We start from the raw sequence: 7,538 nt of genomic DNA on the forward strand, positions 1-7,538 counted from the left end.
CGACTAAATTATCCGATTAAGTTATTTATTTGGATTTATTTTTATAGTTTTTTACATGAGACATGTGACTATTTTTCTTAGATTATTTTACTAAAATAACTACCAAAGTTGTTAAATTTTTAAATTTCAAACCTAGCCTCACAAATAAAATGGTAAAAATGTCACCAAGTAGTCGAAAATTTGTATTCAAGCCCATTTAGAATAATCTACTTAAGAAAATAATTATCCTATTATCATCCGAATTGAACTGAATTCGTCCTAATATAATAGGATGCGGATATGGGCTCCTCACTATTCGAAGTGGGACTAAAATTCAGCGACAAAAATCATACGAGGGAAAAGAATAAATAAATATATGGTGAGGTCTTATGATTACTTCACACCCATGAGAAAAGTTGACTCTGGAGAATCATGGTGTTACAGATGCATATGTTGGATTGTAGTTCCCTTTTTTTTTCTGAGTAGAATGTAGGGTTGTAGTACAGACTACAGATGCATTTCGATGTCATTCTACTCCAGAAACAGAAGAAAAGTCGCATGAAACAAAATAAAGAAAAAGAAAAGAGCAAGAGAATAGAGGTAAAAATAACAGATGCCTTATTGTATTTGCAATCAGTAGAGCAGATTTACAGTTGTAGATCAAGAAATTGAATAACGCACTCAATAGATGTCATTTGGTTAATTTCAAATCTTATGGCCGGCAATAAAACCTTTGTTTGCGAATCTAAGAGACAGTGGAAGTTTGGAAGTGGCTGACATAGGGTAATGTAATCTGAGAATGAGGAGAAAATTTGAAGTTAATTAAGAACAAACTGATAGCAAGCATATATATGAATCATTAAATTAAATAAGAGAGGATTAGGTGGCATTTATAGAGTGTATTAAGTTGGAACACTAGGTCAACCCATAGCTAGCTTAATTATACAGCTGTAAAATCAGAATATGAGGATGTTCATGAAGTTGATGATATTGTCAATGGTGCTCCCAAAGAACAACTCTGTTTCCTCTGTCCTGTCTCCCTAATGTCTGTGTTGAGCTTTAGGTGATGAAAAATTCCTCTATGGCCCAAAAAGTCACCGTTGTATCAGATTTAGAAAAAAAATGTCATTAACTGAATATTTAATGGAAAAAAATACACTAAACAAATGAATTCACCAATGATCCAGTCCCACGTTTAGTGGCCCATTTGGCCCAGGCTCGCGGGCTCCAAGGTGGGTGATCCCCATCTTCATATTGACATTGAGCAGCGATTGATTTCCAAACACTATTTGGTATCTTGATCGCCCAAGTAATCATTTGTCTGTTTATATTATAGGGTCGTTTTTGGGCATGCTTCCATGTAGAATTCCTTGAAGAAATGAAAACTTCAACAAGATCTGCTGCATAGGCGTAGTTGAGAAAGTAATACAGTGGTTCAAAGGTAGTGCATATAATCAGCCCTTTTTGTTGTGGGTGCATCTCCATGTTATGAGGTTGAGCAATAACCTGGCAATCATCATTTTGAAATGCAAACCAATCGGGAATCTCATTCCCAGGAAGAAAGATGTCACAGATCTCATCGCCTCCAAATTCTTTACATATATCCTGTCCATGAAACCAAATCAGACTACCATGTTCTTTATATAATTAATTAAAAACATCAGAAAAAGTGGTTTCACAATTTTAAAAATCTAGTAGCCTAGTCCGAGTAAAAGAGAAAACCTGAAAGATTCTCTTCTTCACAGAAGTTTCCAATTTGATGCTATCACTTAAGTTTATCATTGTGGCAGACCTCAAACCCTCTAAGCCCTCAATTTCAGTCACCATTGGACTTCGTCCAAGGTTTAGCTTCCTTAATTGCTTCAAGTTTGACAGGTACGGTAATCTTTCCAACTGGTCGCATAGATATAGATGAAGAGAACACAAACTTGACGGAAGCATTGGAAGGCACTTAATTTTGGTGAATGATAGATTCAATGACTCCAACGAGGAAAGCTCCCCGAGAACACTAGCTATACCATCATCTATCCAGATGCAATTTGACATTTCAAGCTCTTTTAAACGTTTCAATTCCCTGAATCCCTTCGGCAAATTTCGAAGCTGACGGCAAAAATGAACATCAAGTACTTCAAGCGATTCCAATTTGTTGATACTGCATGGAAGATTTTTTAAGTTTAAGCACTCTCCTAGTTTCAATTCTACAAGTTTCTTTAGACAATGAATAGATTCATGGATTTCGACCAAGCTTTCACACCCCTCGAGATTCAATCTCTCAAGATTCTGGAGTCCAGAGAAATCCGGCGTTTGGGTTAAGGAAAGAGATTCGCTAAGATCGAGGACCTTCAACATTGTGAGATTCTGGAAGACAAGACAAAAAGTAGTTTCCACAAATTGCATATCATAAAACTCACTCAAATAGATATAACACAAATTGGCAAAATTAATTTGGCGTACCTTGGTTCCCTCCCAAGTTAGTTCAAGATTGCTACGTTGCATCTCAAGAATAACTAGGTTCCCCAGATGAAAATTATCTGGTATACTTTTGAAAGGGAACCCAGACCAATAGAGGCAAACTAAGTTTTTGAATAAAATAACTTCCTCTTGACAAGATTGTTCCCAATCTATAGTGTTTCCTCTTGCAACATATCTAACTTCAAGAAATCTTAGATTTGGCATTTTAGAAACACCTTTGATAATCATTTTGTCAGAATACTCATGCTCTTCGCGATATGGGGTTCCTAACAATTGAAAGCCTTCAACGGTACTTGTTCCCTGACAAAAGAGATAAATTAATAAGTTAAAAAAAAAAAAAAAAAAAAAGAAGAAGAAGAAGAAAGAGGAAAGAAGGAAATCATTAGGTATTATGATAATAGATGAAAATTTATGTGCTAGTATAGTACTTACATTGAGATTTCTCAATATATCAATGGCTTCATCAAATTTCCACACTCTACTACGCCCTCCCAGATTCTTGGGAGACTCATTACAGACAATTTCCCTACCCATATCTCTAATTAGATCATGCATATGAAGTCTGTTGTATTCACCAATTGTCACCAAACACCTCTCTTTGAGATTTTTAATCACAGCTTCTCCACTTAGATAGCAAGCATCTAAAAGCATACTCACCCAATCTTTGTTATTTCCAACAAAAAAGCATGAGATATCAAGGAATGCACTTTGGTCAAACTTATCTAATGCATCGTAACTAATTTTAAGTTTTTCCAAGACATCACTAAGGGGTATCTCTTTTAGTTTCTTCAACTGACACTTCCACTCAACTGGACTTCTTTTGTATAGAAGAGAACCCAAAGTCACGAGAGCTAGTGGGAGGCCTCCAGCATAATTCACAACTTTTTTTGAGAGCTTCTCATAGCCTTCTAAGGGGTGATCTTGTCTGAAAGCATGGCGGCATAAAAGTTGAAGAGATTCCTTTACATCCATTGTCTCAACTCTATATTTATATTTTTCATCCACATACAATTCAGTCAGCAAATGTTCATCTCGAGTCGTCAAGATGATTCGACTTCCTGGACAAAACCAATCAAAATCACCAACCAATTTATCCAAATGTTTCATCTTCATCACATCATCGAAAACAATTAGGACTCTTTTACAGCGTATATGATTATTGATCATAGTGATTCCACGGTGTTCATTGTGAATCTCTATGCCTTCACGTTTCAAGATGTCAGAGAGAAGCTGTTTTTGCAAATGCAGAGAACCCTGTTGCTGACTAGAAACCTCTCTAACATCAGCAAGAAAGCAACTACCATCAAAGTTTCTAGACATAATGTTAAAAACGGCCTTTGCAATAGTTGTCTTCCCAATTCCACCAGGGCCATATATTCCTATGGTGCGAACAACGTCTAATCCATCTTCATTCTTTCTTCTTTCTTTATGCGAACCACATACGGCGTCTGACCTGCCTTCATTCAGCAAACCACATATGGCCTCTACGTGGGAGTGAAGTCCTAGTTGGAAATTTTGCAACATCCAAACATCCTCCAGTAGGTTTTGTTATTGCCAAAACTGCTTTGACAATGTCCTTTATAAGTTCCGCTTCATGCCTGATCATGCATGTTCATGAAAAAACCATATATGTAAAAACACAAAGAACAAAAGAATGTAAGAAAGAAAGAACAAAAAGAGATCACTACATCAGAGGGCTGCAAATGTAAAACAGGACGAATTAACCAAAAGGATTTGATTAATAAGAAAGACTACTTACCCATCAGCAAACTTTCGTTGATCCCACCCTGACAAATTCGCAGCTTCTTCTAGAGCACTCCTCCACTCCTCCACCCTCTTCTTCTCATTCTGGAAACGCTGTTCGTGTCTCATAAATGCCTGAGCATAAGTGTTACTCTGTTTCCTGACATCCGACGGATCGATCTTGTAAAAGACAGGGAGAACCTTTTCCATTCGGCCATCTCTTTTGGAATTGAGGATCTTCAGCAACTCTCCAAGACACCAGGTGGAAAAAGCATAGTTCTGAGAGAAGACGATAATGGCAACCCTAGAATCGTCGATGGCTGCCTCCAGTCTTGAAGAGATATCCTCTCCCCTGTTTAGCTCTTCGTTGTCTCTGAACGTCTGCCTTCTCGGATCAGTGCGTTAAAGAGATGATCGGTGAAGCTAGTACGAGTGTCCTCCCCACAAAAACTCAAGAAGACATCATACTTCCACTTACTAGAGGAAGACGAGGAGGCTCCGCTGGTCGCCATGGACAATGCAGCAGAAGATCAGAAAAATACGATAGACTTTCTGCTACCAAGACAAAGAGAGGAAGAAAACAAATATTTCAAGAGATCAATGCAAGGCAAGACCCATTGTGCAGAAGATGTATATGCAAAATATCAGAAGGGAAGTTGCTCAGAAGAGAAAGGGAAAGTGATCAGCGTGCATTAGCGAAGTTGCTTCTCCATTACCGATTCAAATGGAAAATTTTGTAATCGACCCCAAAGTGAACAAAAGACACTATAATTGCACGAGAAAAAGCAATGTGAAAAGATGGAAGGTGGGACTCATTGCTTGCTAGTGTGGTGGAATCTGAGGTCAGAAAAGCAAATAAAGATTCCTCAAAAAAGACTATCAATTAGTCTTTTGTCTTCTGTCGAGGATTCTTATATTCAAATTCGTCAGTTTTCACATGCAGACCCTCGATTTTAGCTAAAGCTCCTGCCATTGTCTTGTAGATAGGTCTAAAAAAACTTTTTTTTTTTTACCAAAAAAAGTTAAAAAAGCTTCTACTTTTTTGGCTAATTGCAGATTTTGCCGTAATTATAGTCTGAAACCCTGCAGATAAATAATGATGGATCAAAACCCTCTGGACAATAGACTGCTTTCTTCATTGCCCAAGACCATGCAAATGTAACTACACTAGTTTACAAATAAAAAAAAATAAAAAAAAAAAAAAAAAAAAAAAACAGAAATAATTTGGAAGCAACAATAAAAAACTTTTTTTGGATCAATTACTATTGGAGCCCAATTCTTATAAAGACATGCCCTTCCATATAAGCCACAACCTCGATTATGGGTTCCTGCAAATTCTACTTTTCACTAGGTTGCGAGTGAGCTGAGATGCTCTATACAAGAGCGGTAGATTCATTTGAGATTTTGGGCTTCTATACTATGACGGAGTTTTGTGACCTAGATATTTAGAAAGTGCTAGGGAACTACAATGAAAAGGTTGCCGTGTCAATGCTCTAGTGGGGTTCGTGGTATCGAACAAGAGTGGTTGATTTAGTGGGATGGATCAAATTGGCTACCCAGGGGTGACATTAAGAGGCTCTAGGGGACTAAAGGGGGCAAAAGTTCCCCTAATTTTTTGTATCAGTTATCGGATAAGTTCAAACTTCAAATACCAAATAATCTAGGTTTAAATTGAAAAAGGAAAACGGACTTTTGTTGGAAGGCAAGGTCTTCCGTAATCTAATTAAAAATCCAATGCCATTATAAACAAACACTTCAACTATAGATACTAGCCGTTAGCAGTACTACACTAGTTCAAATAACAATCAAACAGAATAATTTGGAGCAGTATCTATATTTTTTTTGTAATAATATGGAACGTTGCTCATTTTTAGAAAACAATATCATCTGATACAAAACAAATATTACATACCCCTAAGTGAGAACTTTTGCACAAACAAAATGACAAATACATAGAAGCATACTTTTGTATCATTATGTACATGGATACTTAGGGAGAAGGGAAAGAAAAAAATGCTCAGTGATGCATTACTAAATTGATTCTCAGGCATCTGATTCAAACAAGAAATTTGTAATCGATTCACAAATCACAAGATCAATAAAGACGGTTTAATTGCCAGAGAAAAGCCATATGAAAGGTAGAAGGTGAGAGCGTGAGACTCATTACTGGTGTGGTGGCCGCAGAAAAGAAAAATGTTCTAAAAAAGAGAACGATTAAAAACTGACAAATCGAGTCTTAAGGAGTTTAGTATTAAAATTCTAGAGACAAAATGATCATTTTACCCTTATTTACTAAATAGATTAAAAGTAGTAATGAAATTCCTATTCTACCATCAAACCCTATTGCTTTTTTAAATTTTAACATTTCGGAGATGGTGAAGATTCGTCTTCATCGTTTTCTTCGGTTTCTTCAAATTTCATTTTTTAATTGAATGGCGTGCATGAAAGGCCATGGATGGAAGCAACAAAAGGAAAATCCTAAGTTTTGCATCCAATTTCTACCGGGATTTCCAGAATCTTAATAATTTCATCTGTTGCGTTTTTTTCCAAATTTGCAGAGACGAGCAAGGTTCTCTCCAGCTCAAGATCCTTACTTCTTTTTTCTTGAAAAAGATAGATTTTTTCACTTTCATCACAACTGATTTGATTCCTAGATTTCTGGCGGATCATCCAATATGTTCTATAGTTGCTTCAATCAAGATCCTACTCCTCTCCGTCCGAGTGTACCTTCCACCCAAAATTTTATCTCACAATCCACTTGACAATAGGTGAGCTCAAAATGCCTGGGTAGTAAAACATAAAATTGAGTGGAAGGTGAAAGATGGGTAGACGAAATCCAAATCCCACCCCTCTCCAATTCCCATCTCTTGCAATTCTTAGCTAGAATTGTGACACGTGGGAGAGCCTTGTACGACGTTGTAGGTGATTTGTCTCCTTTGACTTCAATAGGTGCTTTGTACCCCAGGTGATTCCTCAGACCCATTAGATTAGAATCTCAGTGGCCGAAATTTCTCATTGCTTTAAACCAAGAGAAGGAACAAGTGGCCGAGGTGAAATCTTGACTATTAAGTTTCTAATCCAACGGTGTGCATTTAAGGCGCATGCTAGAAGTAATTTTAGACTTCTCAACAACTACATGGCCCGAATAATTTCTAGCTACTGTCATATCATGTTCATCTGGTCTATAGCCAAATTTTACATGAGACCAGAAAAGTATTAAATTACCTAAATTATATGCTGTTTGGAATAACTTCTTATGCATAGCGTGTAATGTCCTACATCTCATTATATTATTATTTTAATGTTGTACCAATATATTTTAAATTTTTTAGAATTTTTAAATT

General features: G+C 36.7%; 1 pseudogene across 1 annotated transcript; it reads right to left on the reverse strand.

Moving 5' to 3' along the window:
- Positions 1-1,137: 1,137 nt before the first annotated feature.
- LOC149002973 (TMV resistance protein N-like) lies at positions 1,138-4,971 on the reverse strand (annotated as a pseudogene). The gene is made up of 5 exons (XR_016170423.1): positions 4,211-4,971; positions 2,884-4,049; positions 2,434-2,751; positions 1,702-2,337; positions 1,138-1,584 (listed from the first exon to the last, which is right to left on the reverse strand). The product of XR_016170423.1 is annotated as a TMV resistance protein N-like (transcript).
- Between the last annotated feature and the right edge of the window lie 2,567 nt (positions 4,972-7,538).

Source organism: Hakea prostrata, chromosome 10, assembly GCF_041222555.1.
Source record: "Hakea prostrata isolate BN-2017 chromosome 10, UWA_Hpros_2, whole genome shotgun sequence".
Taxonomy (NCBI): Eukaryota; Viridiplantae; Streptophyta; class Magnoliopsida; order Proteales; family Proteaceae; genus Hakea; species Hakea prostrata.